Source organism: Piliocolobus tephrosceles, chromosome 16 (assembly GCF_002776525.5).
Source record: "Piliocolobus tephrosceles isolate RC106 chromosome 16, ASM277652v3, whole genome shotgun sequence".
NCBI classification, from domain to species: Eukaryota; Metazoa; Chordata; class Mammalia; order Primates; family Cercopithecidae; genus Piliocolobus; species Piliocolobus tephrosceles.
In genome coordinates this window covers 45,960,661-45,979,888 of record NC_045449.1, presented here as the reverse complement: position 1 = coordinate 45,979,888, position 19,228 = coordinate 45,960,661, and the positions used below count along the sequence as shown (strand labels likewise).

The window sequence follows — 19,228 nt, the reverse complement described above, 5'->3', positions numbered from 1 at the left end:
AGGGAGAGAGAGAGAGAGTCGCTGCGTGGAAGGAAGCTTAAAGCTTGTGAACTCTTCTTGAACCGAGATTGGAGTCATATGGGCCATAAATCATTGAGACATACTCTCCGCCATTCACAAACTGATAGCCTATTTCAGTCCAGCTTACCTTAGCCACCGACGAGGGGAGAACAGGCAGACATAATATATATTCACATCGAGCCCCAGCGCGAGCGGCAGGCGAGAAATCTCCCCTCCTTGAAGGCAAAGGAAAAAAAGACCACTGTTTAAAGCTGCGTCGCCCCCCGCCCCCCCGCCCCGCAAAGCCACCCCGGCTGGGGAGCCCGAGGGGCAGACCGGCCAGAGGAGCCGCGCGGCGTCCGCTTCAATTCACTCGGCTTAGGAGCAGGGGTACGCAGGAGGGAGGGGGTGGGGGAGCGGGAAAAAAAGCAGAAGACCGAAAGGTGCCGGGCGGCTCAGCTCGCCAGAATCCAGCTCCGGGCTCCAGCAGGGCTAAGCCGCCACAGTGTGGTTGCCCTATAAGACTGGTACGCCCTACTCTCCGTAACAATGGCCTCTGCTTTTGCACAGGGAAAAAAAACCACAGACACACACACACACTCACTCACTCACACACAAGCTCACACACCCCCCCCCACCTCTCCCCCTTTAGCAAGCTTAGATGCCTGATAAGGAGGGAAGGTGATGGTGGTGATGGGGAAGGGGGGAAATTTTAAAATACCCCCCTCCCCAAAAAAAGAGTGAGAAGGAAAGAAGGGAGGGTTTTTGTTTGTTTTTTTTTTTAAGAACGGGTAAAAATTTAAATCTAGATTGGGGGGACAGGGAGGAAGAGGTGAGCAAAGGCAAGGAAGGGCGGTGAAGTTCACAGCTCCCCCCCATACCCCACTAGTGAACCATTATGCTAATTTGAGAAGTAGCATTTGGAGGCTGAGTCAAAGACAGGCCTCGCCTGGAGGGTGAGGGTGCCGGGTGCCCCTCTGCACTCATTCGCAATTGGAAGACCAGGACTTTTTTAGAAAGTAGTTTCGCTCCTCAGGGACTGGTGGCTGGGTCTCCAACCCTCACACTCTGGCTCCCTCCTTCTGAGTCCACAGCCCCGTCTTCTTCCCTCCACTACACCCTCTCTATTCCTCCCAAATCTCCCCCCAATCTCCAGGCCCAGTCACTAACCGAGGGAGAGGGAAAGACCAGACCTTTAAAAACAACAACAACAACAACAACACCCCTCCCCCTTTTTCTTTTTGAGAACAGACAACGAGCGGTGAGTGATGATTTTAAAAACCCAGAACATCTTGCAGGGGGAGGAGGGTTGAGAAAAGGGTGACAAAAGGAGAACTCTGTGTTTTAGCTTGAGCTCCAGACTGGCTGGCAGTAGACAGGCTGAAAGAACTTTACAGAGAAGTTTCTGTTATGATTCTCACCTCCGGATAGGCAGAAGGGGCTAAGAGGTGATAAGGACATTTGTACTTCTAAGAAGAGAAGAACTAGCAGGGTGGCTTAATTTTAAATGCACTGGCAGAAGAGACGGAAGATGGTTATTATTATTATTCAGAACAACGCCGTTTGTTTCTCTCTGCCCTGCAAGATTTATGACTCTTGGCACAAGTGAGGAAGGCCACAAAAGCTAAAGTTTTCTTAGGGTGTGTTTGAGCAGGGCAGGAAAAGGCAAGGAGGAGGCCTGTAGGAGGAAGACAGGAGCCAAAAATGTAGGTGTCTGCAGATTTGGGACAGGGGGTGGGGAATAGTCATTCCGGGAGGAAAGAAAAGACAAAAAGAGCACCAGGACATTTACCAAAGCAGGAGTGTTTGCAACTCTACCTAACTGCTGACTCGGAGCTAGGGGATGAAATAGAAAGCTGACCCTCTTCTCTAAAGGCAGCTTGGAAAACTGGTTCTCTTAACTTCATGTAAGGTAGTATAAGGCACTACCCTGTGATTTCCTGGTTAGAATACTTAGCTTTTGCCTTCTCCCATCTGGATGCACCAGGAGAGGGAACGGGACTGGGGACAACAAAGGTGAGAGTTGACTTCCAGCTATTGTGTCCCCTCCAGCATAGGCTGGCGGTGTCTGGCAAAGCTTCCCTCATTCTCTCTCTCTCCCCACTCACAGGCTCTACTTTGAGATGAGATAGGGAGTGGCCCCTGGCCTCCAGCCCCTACTTCTTCCAGGCAAGGCTAAGTCAGGCCAGGTGATTTGGAGCAGCCAGTTTCTGGGGACCCTGATAAACTGGGGGTACCTGTGGCCTTCCTGCCCTCCAGCAACAGGAGCCACTTGCCTCAGAATGTAATGTCCTGAGGACCCCACCTCCTACCTAGAAAGCTGATGGCTGGGGGGAAGCACCGGTCGGGGGACTTCAGGATGGAGGGTGGGAACTATTTTTCTGTGTTTATTAGTAGCTATTATTCTGTGTTTATTAGTATTTTTCTGTGTACATTAGTAGTATCAAGAAAAGAAAACCTCCAAGTCAGACCTAGACTTGGGGCTCAAGCCAGCCTGGACCCCCAAAGAGACCTGTTAGGGGTGCCTGAGTATGTGGCTGCAAAATGTCTGTCCTGATATCTCTACACTGGATAGAGACATACAGGTCAGACCCCATGAAACTTTGAGCCTGGTGGGTCGGTAACTCAGGCCAGGGAGGTTGCCAGAAGCTTAAAGAAACCAGTACCTTTGGGTTTTTTTCTATCACTCCCCCAAATTAAAAAAAAAAGCCAAGAATGTACTTCAAAACTCTGCTGTCCTAGCTGTTACTATCATTGGGTTAGAGAAGGTCATTGTAAAACAGAGAAGAGGAGAACTTCATCGCTTTTGGGACTGCGCAGCTTTGCCTCTAGGAATAATACGAGAGTCCAGAAGGCACCCAGTCAGCCGCGGGCTGGCTGCGGGAGAAGCAGGCCTGGAGCTGAGCTGGGGGTGGAGGAGTGTTCCAGAGACAACGGCAGACCCCTCCCTTCCCCAAGCCTCCTCAACCCTTTGTGGTCCCTCGGGCTACAGAAGGCAGTGGGGCATAGTGGGGTGGGAGTGAAAATGAGGACTGAGAAGCAAGAAAACGAACCTGGAGAAAATCTCAGCGGACATACACCCCCAAATGCGGTAGGAGATGGAGTGGGGGCTTCTTAATTCTGGAATACAGCGCCCATTTGGAATGCTTGGGAGGCAATTAGATCCCAGTTTAGTTTCTGTCTTGCCTTTTTTCTTCCTTTCTCAGAGGTCTCTGGCCAGCAGGCGGGCTGCCCTCTGATTAGGGCTGGGAAGGTGGAGGACGGAGGGTGGAACGGGCACCCCTGAGGGCCCCCGTTTGGACTGAGGTGTTGCTGCTGGCCAGGGGCTTTTCAAACTTCAGGGGACAAAGGCTGGTAGTGAGGAGTTTGGGCAGGGAACTTGGGGTGGGGGAGGCCAGAGCAGTCTGAGGGGAGACTTCGGGGTCTGGGAAAAGAGAAGCGGGAGAAAGGCTCATCATCCCTGAGAGTGAAGCCATGATTTCGGAGCAGACTGGAAATACAGAAGAGAGAACAATTTCTTCTTGGATTTGGGAGGGAAACCTGCGAAACTTTGTGTGTGTGCCCATGTGTGGGATGTGTGTGTGTGCGCGTGTGTGTGAGAGAGAGAGAGAGAGAGGAGAGAGAGAGGAGAGAGAGAGAGAGAGAAAGGAGGAGAAAGAGAAATTGAAAAAGATGAAAATTGAGTAAGAGAGACACTAGCGTAAACTAATGAAGTAAAAAAAAAATAATAAGGGTAAAGATTAGAGAAAATGCCCTTCTTCACAGACATCCTTTCCTTTTCCATTCCATTTCTTCAGAGCCAGAGCACTCGCTCTGGCACTTCTATCCCCCACCCTACTGGGTACCCAGTATCAGGCAATGGGAGAACTTTAAACCTTCTGGAGCAATCAAGGGCTACCCGCCCTTATAGACCTCAGAGGAATCGCGCCTGTTTCTCTCTTCCCCTAGAAATGCATCAACTAGCAAACAAAAATTCTCTCAATAAGGGCATACTGGTTGGCTCTTTTAAAACTGATTTCCGATCTCAGACTTGGGGCAGTCAAGGATGCTGCTCCTGACTCAATCAGCACAAAATTTGCCTAGCCCACTGGCTAGCTGGGGAGCTAGGACCTGGGAGCCTGGGGTTCTCAGATGTTTAGCGATGTGTTTCTTCCTGGCCCTGTCTGAGTTCCCGGTCCCACACTGTTTTCCAGCTTCACTGCCCAACTTTGTAGCCCTAGTAGAGGGATGTAAAGTTCACACACTCACCCGAATCTCCATTTTCCCTTAAGTATTAATAAAGATTTCAAAGCTGGGGGTTGTAAAGTGGGAATTGCTAATGAAGAAGGCTCTTGGCATTTGGATCCCCATCTCCAGCTCTCCAATAAGCCAGAGCAGGAGGAAACAAAGGGGCACCCGGAAGGGAGAAGAGGAGGCCCGCATAGACCCTGCTCAGCAATAGTGGGGATCAAAAGAAGAAAAAGGTCGCTGCAGTGGATGAAGAAAAATCCAAGCTGTACTTTTTCCCCACCCCATGTGTGGGGGTGCTGCCCTCTCCCCAGTCGAGGCTATGAAGGGGTGGTAGGACAAAAAGGGCAGCCACAAGGGTCTGCGAAGTCCACTCAATGACCACGGAGGCCGCCTGAACATGCTGAGGGGATGGTGGTGCTGCCAGCGAGTTGGGAGCCTCAGGCAGGTGGGCTCCTTGGTGATGATAGATCCCAATTTGAATCAGGGCTCCCGCCTCATCTGGAAGCTCAGCCTTAGCCTGGCAAACCCCACCCCCAGCAAGTGTTGAGACAAAGGTGGGCAGAGCAGAGAAGGCAGAGGAAGGGAGGCTGCAAATCCTGGGCAGCTTGGGGGCTGCATGGGGTGCTGGGAAAGGGAGGGAGAAGCAGGAAAAGAGGAATAGGCCCAGTCCCTGAGGCTGAGCGGGCCTCTCCTGACAGACTGGATGTTTCTGTCCTGGTGACCTCTGTTTAGCAGACAATAACTCAGTGGATTAATGACCAATCAGCAAAGGGCATTCCAAATTGTCTCCAAATATAAAATTCTGAAGTCAGAATGGGACAGAGTCTGGGCCTGCTAGTCCTTTTGGTTTTTTTTCTCTCTCAAATTAGTGTTTAGGGCTAGGCTTTAGGAAGTGGATTATCTGCCCAGTGTCTGAGATTTCCAGAGCCCCAAAGATGAGGTTGTTTCCCATCTCTTCCCACCTCCTTCCCTCCTCCCCCAGAATACATATTCCAAACCACACTTCCCAAGGCAGCCTGGAAACCTCCCCTCCCCTCCCCTGCTAGCCTCTTCACATCCCTGATCCTGCAAGAAATTTCCTTGCTCACAACCGTGCAACTGAGAAGCCACCACTCCTTTGGAGCTGGGGGAGGAGCTGGAAAATAAAAGCAAGTATAGAGTGGGGGTCTTCCACCTTGAAGGCTCTGTCCTGGCTACCCTAGAGGAGACCCAGTAGAGTGCTGTGGCACCCTGTGTGTGCCTCTCCCAAGAAGCGAGGGCTCAAAGGCCCAGGGTTGGGGTGAGGCTGAGAAGGGGGGCACCTGCTGTCACAGAATCTAAACTCTGAAACCACTGTTCAGTCCCTGGGCTGGGGTAGGGGGCACCTTAAAAACCTACTGTGTTGGGAGGCCGAGGTGGGCGGATCACCTGAGGTTGGGAGTTGGAGACCAGCCTGACCAATATGGAGAAACCCTGTCTCTACTAAAAATACAAAATTAGCTGGGTGTCGTGGCACATGCCTGTAATCCCAGCTACTCAGGAGGCTGAGGCAGGAGAATCGCTTGAACCAGGGAGGCAGAGGTTGCAGTGAGTGGAGATCGCACCATTGCACTCCAGCCTGGGCAACAAGAGCAAAACTCCATCTCAAAACACACACACACACACACACACACACACACACATACACACACACACAAACGAAAGCCTTAGCCCAGTGCCTGGCAGGGAAAGGGTCTTGCTCAGTAAGGCCCAGCCCTTCTTTCCTTAGCCCCTCTCCAAATGTCAATCTCAACCAAACCCAGTTAGCTGGCCCCTCTCCACTGCCTTCTAGTTCCACCGCTCTCCTTGGGGCTACTTCGCAGCTGAGAATAAGGGCACCTTCAAAAGGAGGAACAGTCCAGATTCCAGTGGATTTCCTAGAGCCAGATGGAGTAAGCATACACTGCTCTGGGTGTATGTAAACTCTGAATATTGCAAATAAACATGCAGTAACTTCTATACCCAGATGCCCACAGAGCTCCAGGACACACAAGGGAGTGCCTCCCACGCACTGTCCTGCTGAGGATGGGTACACACAGAGGTGCCCAATTTCAGAACAGGAGAGAAATCAGGAAGTGTCCAGTCCAACTCTTGCCATTGTTACAGATCAGGAAACTGAGGCCCAGAGCAAGGAAGTGATTTGTCTGGAGTCATACTTGGTATAGGCTTGGGAGTTGGAAGGCTTGAATTTCAGATGTTCCAGCTTGGCTGTGTGACATGAGGCAGAGCACTCCTTGGGCCTCAGTGTCCCCTTCCGTAAAGCACAGGCATGTATATGGAGGGAAGGGGTTTAGCCAAAAGATCTCTAAGATCTCTTTTTGGACTGAATGTTAGTTATTCTCCATGTGCTGATGTAAAAGTGAGTGCCAATAAGAAGTAATAAACTGAGTTCAGACAATAACCGGCACCATCGTGACCAGATTCGTGGTATTTCCTCTTGGGGTTTAAATGCTTACCACCACTGAGCACCAACCTGGTGCCTGGCCCTCCCTTGCCCCATAGAGGCTCATGCACTGGGTTTTACTGCTCTTCTGTGTGTACGGTGGGTTGTTTTCTACCCTCATTACCAAACCAAAAGTGCTATTTTTAGACACTGCAACTTAAGCAGTAAATAATTAATTTGTCTAATTAAAGGAGGAAGGTTTCAACCTGGCAATTTTTAACCAGGCATCAATCCACCCATTGTACCAGCCGAGCCTTCTCACCCGACCCCCTCCCTGCCCATACACCTACCAGCCTCCCCAGTTGCCTTCCCCTCAGTTGGAGACCAGCATTCCCCCAAATGGCTAGAGGGTCCATAGGACAAGACTGTGTCCCTCATGACAAAGTTCCACGCTCTGGTGTGCTTCCTCATAGAAATAGGTCTGCCAGCAGCTGCACCTCAAAGCTTGCTTTCCCTACCCCCAAAGCTGTGCTGGGCTCCGGGTCTCTGCTCCCTGCTCCTGGGAAATGTGTAATCTACCTCCCCAGCTCAAGATGCCCCAACAATGCAGCGAGTTTGCATTTCAAGAAACTCCCATTAATATCAATTTACTTCACTGAAACCTCGGGTTCTTCATCAAGTTGATGATTTATGATAAAATCAATTAAATTACGGCCACTTAGGGCCCAGCCGCTTCCTCTCAGATTTCATTGGTGCGGGGCCCAAGTGTCTGGTGGAAAAATGCAAGTTTAGCTGGAGGCGAGGAAAGATAATTCTGCGGCTGAGAAAATTTAATGCAAAACAATTTCCAGGCAAAGTTGGGCGTCTGGACAGAAATGCAAGAGCCACTAGTTGGCCTTCGGAAATTACTATCTGGGGGTCAAAATGTTTTTCTCCCCACCCCCATCATCCTGCATGGCTCCCTTACTCTGTTCGTCTTTGTATTCACTTGCTCCCCACTCCCAAACAGAGATTTTGGGAGAATTTGAGCAGTAATGGTGGGACACAAGGCTGCCAAGGTCCAGCCTCAAACCATGGATCTCCCTGATCTTCCCTACCACACCAAGCCTTTTCTCCTTTTGACCTCCCCTCCTCAACCAACCATACTCATTAATTCCTTGGCTTCCCACCACAAAGTTAAAAATTCAAAGTGAAGATGAGGCTGGGTGGGCAGAAGGTACAGGAGGCATACAGGGAAAGGGTAGAGGGGTAGGGGACAGGAGGCCAGGCCAAGTGGGCTCTGCTGCATGTGGCTGCGGGAAGAAAAAAGCAGGAAAGAGCACTACTATGCGGACAGGACAAGGGGCAATGTGTCTAGAGCTACCCCATCCCAGAGTTCCAGAACCAGAGAACATGGGGTCTCTATCCTGGCTCCCAATCTCCCAGCTCACAAAGTGATTCTGCAAACCCATCCGCAAAGCCCCACCTGGAGTACATACAGCTCCCAATGTGCAGATGCACTCACACAGTACACAAGCATACCTACACATGTGCCTGCTTTGCATACACCCACCACACTGTGCGCCTGCAAAGGGACAGTTCCCACTATCCTCACTCATCTGGGAAAATAAATCCCAGTGTGTCTGGCTGGCATCGCTTCCCACTCCAAGGAGAGGGGCTTCTCTGGGCTCTGCTCTGTTTGGTTTTTGGTTTCCAGAGCAGGCAGCAGTAAACACAGCTTCTCTGAAGCCATAAATCACCCCCTTTCCTATCTTTTGGGCTTGACACTCAGCCTCAGTGCAATCCCTTGTAGTTTTGGCTTCAAATAACGCGCTAGGTGCTAAAGGGTTGGGCAATGGTGGCAGCTGGGTTGTGGAAGCTGACCCAGCGGTCGCTCCCCAACCCCCCTGCCCCTAGCAGATGCCCCTCACATTTCCCTCAGTACCCACAGCTCCCAACTGCCCTGGAAAACCCTCCTGGGCCTCAACACCCTTCCTGAGTGGGAGAGCTCTCCGATCCCCTAACACGATCAAGTCCACACGCCCACCCAAACAGCTCCACATTCCTCCACACTCGTCCTCCACCCCAGGTCCCTCTACCCCCTCGAAGCCCCCACCAGGCCTGTCAAAGTTGCTTTCATCTGCAAGTCGGATCCCGGCCTGTCCCAGGAGAGAGGCCTGGGGCCGGGGGTCTCAGCCACCCACCTCTGCACCCCCGCCAGTACCCGAGCGCCCCGGCTCCGCACCCCACACTTACCTGTGCGGTCTTCCGCTAGGGCGTGGGCAGCGGCGGGCGGCCGGGCGCTGGGTGCACGCGGGGGCCGACTGCCAGGCCCCGGACCCTCGGCCCCGGCTGGGGCTCCGCCGCCGCAGCCAGCCGCATCCTAGTCGCTCAACCCCCAGCAACCCCCTAGCGTCCCGCCGAGCTGGGGGAGAGGCCCGGATGCGCTCGCCCCCACCCCGCCCCCGCCCCCGCCCCCGCCCCCGGCTTTGTTCGGCCTCCAGGGCCCCAGGAGCGCGCGGATCTGGCACTCCGGGCGCTGCAGGCGCCGGTTTCCTGAGAAGCTCCCACTCCGCCCGGGCCGCGCGGGGCTGCGGGAACCCCGGGCTCGTCTGGCACCGAGCTGGGCTCGGGCTTTGAGAGCGGGCCAAGTTGCCAGGCGAGAGGAGCGGCGACTGACAGGGGAACGACGAGGCGTGGGGAGCGCCGGGGGCGCCATGGCGGAAGGCGGGCACACCGGCGGCTCTTCAATGTCACCAGCGAAATGGGTTCCATATGTCCGACCCGGCAGAGAAGGGAGGGGAAGGGAGAGAGTTCTGGGCAGGACAGGAGTGGGGACAGGGAGGGGGGCAATGGAGGCAACAGAGCAATGGCGAGGGGCCAATGGGAAGGATCAGAGGGGCGAGAAAGATTTGCATCCCCCCTTTTCCCTCGACTTTTCTAAAGCGGCTTAGGCTGGTAGGAACTTTCTTTCCCTTTTTCCTTTTCTTGTTCTTTCCTGTAAGGTGGGGGAGGAAGGAGATTAGTAGGGGAAGCATCCGCTTGTTAAGGCTGGGAGTTTGAGGGAGATGTGGAATGGAGGTGAAAGTTCTTAGGCGGCTGGAAGATCAACAACTTCTCCATGTCCCTAGAGAAAAAAGAGACCAAACCCACAAAGGGGAAGAAAAGCCAAGAAAGGATTGCAGGGTCCAGGTGTCAAAGACTGGTCCCAACTCCCCCACCCCCATGATGAAATTCTGTTTGGGGAGGTCCCAATGATTAAGTTACTGATGCTGGCGATGGTGGTGGAGGCTGAAGTGTCCTGGTCATCTTGGCCATTCCCTGCCACTTCAGATCCTGCCACAGCTGCCTCACACCTGATTTAGCACCCCCAAGGGCCTACTTTAGAGTTAGTTGTTTCTGAGATGGCCTGGGCTTTGGGCAGCTTCCTGTAAAGAAGGCTACTAGGGACCAGGGAGCCTGGAGGAGCTTCCCTCTGTGCCTGCTCCCCAAGGTGTTTGGGCTCTTTTTCTGTGTTGGGTCTCTCTGTCTTTTCTACCCATCTCTGTTGTCTCGGTTCCTTTCTCACAGCCCCTTTGTCTTTTTCAAACTCTACCTCTCTCACTGTCTTTCGTGAATTTGAATGGAGACTTGCAAAGGATTTACGAGTGTCTCCAGAAGTCACTTCTGGGCTCACTCATTAGGTTGAGTCTCTTCTTCCCTTTCGTCTGTGGGGGAACCCACCCTCTGTCCAGAGAAATTATCTTCTAGAGAGAAGGGGACAAAGGGAGTAGTTTCCTTCCCACTTCCCTTCTCACTTAACTGTGTGTGTACGTCCCCTTGTGAGTTGTGGGGCTCCTTGCTCCAGGACAGCCTCCCTTCCCCTCTGACTGGCCTTTGTTTCCACTCTCCCTGTCATCCCCTCCTTGGGCTCAGCCTTGACTTTCCACCCCAGAAAGGGATCCTGCTGCTTGTCCTCTCTCTGGGTCCCTCTCTTCCTCTCCTCACTCTTCATCTTTCTATACAATTCCTCTGGTCACTAAAGCAAGCGTTAGCAGCCTGGCTTCTTAAAGGCACAGAGATAAACACTGCAATTATATAGAGAGGACACCAGCAGAGAATTACGGGAGAAGACAGAGTCAGCGGCTATCCCAGAGCTCTGTCTCCCAGATGCATTCTACCCCAACCCCTGAACAACACAAAAGCAAATCAATGGGGTGGAGGATGCAGGACTTGTAAGAAGGTGCTTCATAGCTAAATGAAGCAAATGTATATATAAACAACAAAGTCCTTTCAAACTTGCTGATTTGGGGTAGGCCCACATGCCTGGATGGAAGACATCAGGCATCACATGAGGGGATTTACCAGAAAATGGTGGCAAGGGATGGTCCCCTTGCTTTGTCTCCTGGGGAAGAGTCTGTGCGTGTCGGAGAAAGGGAGGGGGAGGGGGTGTCAGTGTCATCTCCCCTCCTCTGGGCCAGAGAAGACAAAGACCTGAAGAGGGCTGAAAGAATAAAGAGGAAAAGCTGGTGGAGTTGGGGGGGTGGTTGGTCGGACTTCCACGTCACAGGCAAAGGTAGCAGCAGGAGGGGAGATGGAAAAGGGTTGGGGAGGAGGAGTTGCAAACGCAGGCAGGGGGAAGGGGGCCTGTGGGACTGGCTCTCCACGCTAGCTATGGGCTGGCCCAAAGAGCAGATCTTTCCCATCTTTCAAAGCATGCTGAATTCAGAAGCTAATACAAATGATTCTACCCTCTTCCTTCTCTTTCATGTTCCTCCTCCTCCCCATGGACGAGGTGATCCTTCCCTGCTCTCTCAAAAACTCCAAGACTTTGCCCTATTGTGGACCACCAGTTTGAGGGAGAACTCACCCTCTTCACAGTTCCACCACCCCACACTTTCCAGGTGAGGGAGAAGTAGAAATGCTTGCCTCCCACACTGAATGTGTGGGGGATTCTCCAACACTCAAGGAGTGGGTGGAGAATGAGACTGAAAGGTTTAGAGCCCCTATGCCCCAGGTCTCTTTGCTGCCTCTGCCGGCCCTTCCCACCTCCTCACAATCTCCAGTGCTGTCAAAGCTGCCCCTGAATGCAGACTTTCCTCAGTTCCTTTTATCCAGGTCAGGAGGTGCCTCTACCCATCCCAGCCTTGGGTCCTGGCCTTCTCTTTCTCCTCAAACCCTTTTCAACAGAGACTCCCGAATTGGGAGGCTTCACCCACCACCCACTGAGAATCCCTTGTTAACATGGATGAGACTCAGTGTGTTAACTCCCTTGTTAACATGGATGAGACTTGGAGGAGAGTGTGGGAGCAAGCTCCTGGATGCTGCAGGGACTGGGGCCTGAGCTGCCACTCCACGTAGCTAGCGGATGCCATGAATAATTAACACCTGGGTGCGGCGTTGCTCTAACTTCCCTGCTCAAAGGTTTACACTAGCAGGCAGAGTTAAATATCACAGATAATCGTGGCTATAAAGTCAGTTGGCCTGGCTCCAGTCAGGGAATGAGCAGCCAACAGCTGGGACTGGAGTTGGCGAAGGCTCTGGCCCTCTGCACCTCATCCATCACAACTTTGGGGCACAGTGTAGAACATTCCCCAAAGCCACCTCTGGCTTTGCTCTTGACCAGCAGCCTCTCCCCTAGTAGGAAGGAACTGTGACCTCCACATGAAACTATAGGGGAAAGTTAACAGCTCTTCCCCTCCCTCTCCAATCTGCACCCCGTTTGCTCCCTTTTTGGATGGGGACTTAGTTAAAAGAACACACTCGACATCCTCCAACACTCCAACTTTCTGGGACCACCTGATTCCTAGAACATTTCTAGAAAAACTTCGGAGAACTTCTCCCCACTTTAGCCCCAAACAGAGTCCCTCACTGCTGAGGAAACTTTTCTTTGTTTCAGCAGGTCAAAGGAAGGCTCCTGAGGTATGAATTCATTTCCTGGTTTTGTTAGCCAGGAGGGTGGGGAGCCAAAGCTTTCAGCTTCTCCCCCTGCCCTTCACCCTCTGCTTGCCTCCATTGTCTCCCCCAATTTGGGTAACTCCTTTTCCACCTTCAACCACCCCCCAGACACATCAGTCCTATAAATTAAGCTTTAATAATGTAACGGAACCCCTCCCATCCCTTTCCAATTGCGCAGAACTTTGATTTGGTCTCCATTGATCACAAAAATCTTTGCCTTCAACTCCAGTAATTTATTTCTCCACTTCCACCTCTCTTACTCTTAAGGCTCCTTCTGCCTTCAGAGTTGGGTTTGTTCACCCAGGGCTGGAGTTGGAGAAGCCAAACTCCTGGAGGGGAGCCGCTAAAAAATAGAGCTGTGTCTGCTGCTGCAGGAATGTTGGCTCTATCAGGCTCACAAATATAATTTTTATATTAGACTGTGGTCTTTGACTGGGTTTGTATGCCAATGAGGCATTTCTGGTTTACCAAATTTATACAAATCTCGCTTTAATTGATAATCACAGATGCTGTAATTTAAGACCTCCAGCTATAGAGCTTTCATATTAACTGCTGATATATTACTGTAAAACGTCTGAAATAACCAACTCCTGGGAGCAGAGCAGAGAGGGAGGAAGTGCCTCCGAGAGCGACTCTCTCCCGGCCGGCCGCAGAACAGCCCAGCTTCCACATCATTTTCCGTGAAAAATGATTTATCGAAGACATGGCAATAAAGAACACAACTCGCTCACAAACACACACAGACGCAAGCGCGCACACACACGCACACACACACACAATGGCTGGCATGCCGGCCGAGAAGCTGACACCCATATTGCTATAAATCAAGAAAAAGGTTGGAGGAGAGAGGGAGAGGGAGGGAGGGAGGGAGATAGAGGGAGAGAGAGAGGGAGAGAGAGAGAGAGAGAGAGAAAGAGAGAGAGAGACAGAGAGAGAGAGACAGAGAGAGAGAGAAAAGAAGAATATTCCTAAAATCTCTATGCAATGCCTCAATGGGTATAAACACACAGAGCACCGTGTGAAGAGAAATGGCAGGAAATGAAGATGGCTATTTGTCACATTTTACGACAATAACATTAATAACAAACAATAAATTTACATGGACATATAAGACGCGGTAGGTAGTGAGAAATCCCTTCTACTTACAATACCCCAGCCCGCGGTGTGGCTCCGGCTGCGGGGCTGTTTTATTGCTGTCTCCCTTTCTTTTTCTCTCTCTCTCCCTCTCTCTCCCCCTCTCTCTTTTTTTTCTCGGGGTACAGGCTTGTTTTTCAAAGGACAGTTGAATTGCACGTCAGAAACAGGGAGACCGAGCCTGCGATTTTCCTGACGAATACATATCTATTCTGCAACCTCGGCATTAATTATTTAATGAATCACGTGACCGGGAGGGGGAAGGGGGTCTTTCGATTTCAGGCTCAAAGGACCACTATGACCTTCCCCTTCAGGAGGAGAAATTTTCCTGCAAAATAAGTTCCCCCCGAACCCACCAATGGAACAGTAGTGAGGTCTCCGTCTGTCTCCCACACTCACATTCATACCTACTACATCTGAGGCTCCTCAACCCCTCTGGACACACACTTACCCACAGCCCACCTCTCCTCTCTCCCTTCTCCTCTTGCTTCTGCTTAGTTCGTGGAGGTGCAGAAATAGTCTGCAGGGGCGTCTGGGGGGTGGGGGTGGGGTGGGCACAGAGCCCTTCTCCAAGGCCCTGGATTTCTCAGCTGCCAGTTCTTCTCTCTGCATCCTTTAGGATTAAGATTTCCTCCCCAACTGCATTTTCTCCCCGACTCCTGGGGGTATTTATTTGAGTGGGACTTCCTAAATAACGGACAAAATTTCTGAAGGAGCCACTTTGAAAATAAACACTTCATAAGTCCATGGTATAAGTGGATAAAGAATGGGACTTCTGGCTTTATTCTCATTTTGATCTTTTCTGGTACCTTTTGAAGGGGCAAAAAAGGGACAGAGTGAAGAGATTACTCTGGAGCTTTTAGAGTTGAGAATAACCGCAAGGGGGACTTTTTTTCCCTGTTGTGTTGTTACTACTATAGGAAACCAAATGTGACTGACCGTTTGAAAATAGATTCTGGAGACAAAGACTGGGACTAAGGTTTCTACACAAAAGAATCGGATTGTCAGCCTCTCCCCACCTATGTCACACCCTCTCTCATTTCCCCCCGCCCCGCTTCCCAAACCCACCAGTGAAGACAGCTGGAGATTTGAACAGGAGAGGAGGGAAAAGAAAAGAAAAGCTTTGAAGTCAGCCTGACAGCCCCAGGATCCCTATTTCCCAGGTGTTAGCACCCTGAGCTTCCAATCAACAAACAATGGAGGCTGATCAATGGGAAAAAGATGGGGAACGGCTGTGCCTGTTAAAGGGTTAAATATCAGGGACTATCTATTCCCTAGGCCTAAAGAGAGAGACACACAGACCCCTTCACCTCAAATATAAACAAAATAAAACAAAAACAATCCCCCGCCCAAACTTGACCAGTTACGTGCAACTAGAATCAGAGTTCTCGGCCGGGGCATGGGGTGGGGGTGGGGATGCAAAGGGAAGCAGAAAAGACATTCCTGAAGAAGCCGCAGCCTTATCTGTCCTCAGCAGCTCTTGAGGCAGCCAGGACCACAGCCTCCAGGGCAGGCGGGGAATTCAGGAAGAATGAGCTTTAGGGTAGGGGAGCAGGGGTCTGAGGGGCCTCCCCAGCTTGTTTGAAGCGGTCTAAACCAAAAGCAACTCTGGAGAAAAAGTTGAGGACCTGGTTGTCTTAACAAACCCCAAAGAAACAGCCACCCCGTCTCAGCCTCGGAGGTTCCAGCTACAGTGGCAGCTGCACAGCTTCTGCCCCAGCCAAAAGCACTGGAATCTGCTCTGGCCTCATGGGGTGGGGGCGCCGGCCAGGCCTGGACTCTGTAGGGGAGGTGGTCAGCTTTGATTGTCCAGATACAAAACACAGACTGGTATTGAATTCAGCCTGATCCCGATGTGGGCCCTGCTCCCGGCTCCAGCGAGGGCAACTCCCTGAAAGGTTCTGGCCACAAATCCATTAAAAATGGTCCTCCAAAGAAAAACACTCTGCTAAAGTCTAAAATAAAAATAAAGAGCAGAGAGAGAGAGGAGAGAGAAATGCTGGATGTGGGAAGACAGCAATCTCTAAAATGGAGAAATAATTTTTAAGGACAAGAAAAAGAACAGCAAAATGACATGAAGGCACGCCGGCAGGTTCTGTTAAAATGACCACACTCTTTTTGGATCCTGGGAATGTCCACGTTCAAATAAACAAGCGCCTGATCGCGAGCCGAGCACTTTCTTGCTGCCGATAAAGTGAACGTTTACACTGTGAGAAAGGCGAGATTGATTTACGAATCTGAACGCGCCAGTTTTATGGCTGATCACAAATCCGTCAGCGCTCAACTCACGCTGGGAAACTTCCCAACTCCGTTTTCCAACCAGAACCCCTCCCCAGCTGCCACTTCCCAGGGAGACCCACCGCTAGCGCTGGGGCCGCCTCCGAGAGCTCTGGCAGGACTAGGCAACCCCCTCTGCCCAGGACAAGCGGGTGGAAGTAGGAGAGAGAATGGGGAGGGCCGAGGGAACTGGGGAGAAAGAGGGAAAGAAATCAAAAGGTTGGGAGAACTGGAGTGGCACTAGGATTGTCTGGAGTGAAGGAAGTGGGAGATCTGGCAGTTCTCCTTCGTGAACCCCAGACTTCCCTGACTATGGTCTCTCTGTTTTTCCCTTTGATGGGCCCTAATCCTCACATTGCAGAAAGCACTTTGTAAAGTCCCTGCGACTAGGTCTTTGTCACTTGAGCCTATAGAGGGCCCACAACCGGCTATCTGCCCTTATAGGTAATGAATGCACATCTCCCTGAGCCCCAAGTATTTTTGGTCCAGGAGCAGCCTAGCTTGCTTTGTGCTCATCCTCTTTCCTTCCTGAGGCCTCCAGCCCCTCTACTCATGCCACCCAGGGATAAAGGAGAGACTATCAACCACTCCAGCTATTTATTGCCTGAGATAGAGTCCCCAGATTTCAAGAAACCATTTACAAAATGCAAACCAACAACTCACATATCCCAGCAAGGTTCTGTCTCTCCTAGTCTTAACTGAAGGGGAACGTTTCGCCCTCCCAGCCAGCGTCTGTCTGTGTCTGTCTCTTTCTCTTTGTCTCTGTCTCTCCCTAAGAGGGTGGCTGCTGGTATGGATTTTTAAGATACAGCAAACAGAATACAGTTTTTGGAAAGGCTCTATGTTCAGGGCTCACTGTTTGGCAAATCCTCCTCCTATTTCTTAAAAGTTTCTGGAAACTTTGGCTAAGCTGGGACAGCAGGCCCTGGAAAGTACTCAGAATAGTCTGCACTGATCCTCCTCCCATTTCCCTTGCTCCTCTGGTGGGTGAGGCACTCCAAGGGCTTTTTTTTTTTTTTGGTTATTGGGGGGATTGAGAATTAGGGGAAAGAGGTAAAGGTGATTGTAGAAATAGCTTCCTAAACAAAGGAACTTCAGAAAATTGGTTGACAGGCTGTGGGTTTGGATGTCAGCCCTCAGAGAGATGACAGCCTCTGAAACAATGTTCATGGCAGAAGCCCTTTCTCTTCGCAGCTCAGGAGTTTATTCCTCTGGCCCTCTGAAGCCTTGTGGATTAGACCCCTCCAACCTCTCATATCTTCTCCCTTTGTCTTTCTTCCCTCAGTTCCCTCCAAGTGAAACAGTAAAGAGATGAACTGGACCTGGGAGTGGTGCGGGGAGGATGGCTTCAGTCTGGACTGCTGAAGATGCTGTGTACAGAGAGACAGATTAGTACCCTACTTTCCTACCCCGACTGGACCCTTGGGCTAAAAATCTTTATGTCTTTTCCCCCAGTGGACAGTAATAGAAAAATAATCCAAAAGTTCCAAAATAGCAAAGATGGGTTTGGGGCCTAGAGGGGGTTGGAGAAGATGGGACATATGACGGGCCAAGGACCTCTCCCTGCAGAGGTGTGACTCTCCCTCCTGGGCAGGAGGCAAAAGCCAACACAATGTCCAGTCTCAGCGAGGTCAAGGGGCTTCCGAGGTCATTTTGTGGTTCTAATACTGAGCTAATCGCCTAGAAAATGTGGCCTCTCCATGAACTCTCTCTCTTGCCAGCCTCCCGCCTCCAAACCCTAAGTCAGGCCTCAGGGAGAAAGGGCCAACACATTCAGGTCGGCTGCAGAGCCCACTGACTCCCTCAGCCTAAGAAACAGGGCTGCAGAGGAGAGAACAGAGACCTCAAATTAGGAGAGCAAAGGGAAACCAAATCAACATTGCTCCTTCAGGAAGAAGGCTGGGGGGACAGAGCAGAAGAGAAATATTTCTGCATCAATGCACCTCGCCTGTGAACTGAGCAGTTTCCTGCTCCAGAGAGTAGCACCTATTTGTCTAGAATCCCAAGCTAGACACAAGATAAAAACAAGAACATATATCCATTTATACCTGCTCTAAAGCTGGAACATTCCATTCAAGCACTGGATTTGATTTTTCCAAGAGGCAGCAGTAACAGCATCGCACCGGTAAACAGGCATAGGGGACACCAGTCCCCAGTGTAGACAAGCAGAGTCACAGGAACACACCGACCACATGTGGACCTCACTAGACACACCCATGCACACATGCTGGGGCTCGCTGTGCCTGCCTGCATTTTCCAAAACCAGAAAAGCGCTTCTGAACTGCCTCACAGAACAATCTTCTTCTCTGGGGTTTTTCATGGGCCCTGACACCTCAGTCCCAACCAATTCAAACACTCTCCAGGTGTCGAGGCCCCTCTCTCTCTCCCTCTGACCCAAGCATCAGTCATCATAAAAGGGAGCAAACCTGCCCAAGCATCCACCGTAAAAACCCAGCCAAGAGAGTTAAAAAAGAAAAAGGAGGAGGCGAGAGAGTGTTTCTTCTTTCACTTGTGAAAAGAGCTCATAAAACGATCAAAACACGCCAGCCTGGGCCAGGGCTTTGTTACCTTTGCGCCTCTCGCCTCCTCTCGCCCGAACTCCGCCGATCCCATTCATGACGAAGGGCTTCTTCCAAACTGAGAGAAAAAAGTTTTCAACTTTATGGTTCCAAATTTTTTCCCCCTTGCAGATCCGGGAGAGACGGCTAATACTTTTTTCCCCCAACAGCCGGTCTGAGGAGATTTGCTGTTGAATAATAACAAAGGAGAGAGGATACGTATTTAAAGAAAAGAAGTGATTAATGGTTTTCTGTATAATTCTCACATTTTTCTTAGCTCTTGTCTACACAGAATGGCTGTGAACTTTAAGCTCCATAGAAATCTTTTTTTTTTTTTTAATTCTATTCATACCTTCCAAAGAGCAGCTTTGATTTGGTTCTTTAGAGACATTCCTTGGGGGGGCATATGCTTTTTTAAGAACTATTTTCCCCCTCAACTCGGGGCTTCGGCATCCCCTTGCAACTAAAACACCACACCGCAATCCGACCGAAATAAAGCTCGCCCCTCTCATCCTCCAGGTCCACGACGATTTTTTACGAGTCTCCCAGCAGCATTTAAACGGACAGTTCAGCAGCCCTTTTGCGGCTGGGGACACCGGCCTGTTGGTTCCCCCTGCCCTACCCAGCCTCCAACTACCAGAGCTGCAAGCTGGAGGAATGCAAAATAAATAACAATAAAATGCGCCAGTGGGGGGGGGGGGGGGGGGGGGGG

At 51.1% G+C, this 19,228-nt stretch overlaps 1 protein-coding gene across 2 annotated transcripts in view; it reads right to left on the bottom strand.

Moving 5' to 3' along the window:
• HOXB3 (homeobox B3) overlaps window positions 1-19,228 on the bottom strand; it is a 41,624-nt gene that overhangs the window by 6,494 nt on the left and 15,902 nt on the right. The window contains exons 2-3 of one of the 2 annotated variants that reach the window (XM_023204370.2): window positions 18,527-18,704; window positions 149-236 (exon numbers count right to left, since the gene is read on the bottom strand). The exons of the other annotated variant lie outside the window; for it this stretch is intronic. The gene's annotated coding sequence lies outside the window, so the exon portion shown is untranslated. The remainder of the gene's footprint in view (window positions 1-148; window positions 237-18,526; window positions 18,705-19,228) is intronic. 2 annotated transcript variants of the gene reach the window in all.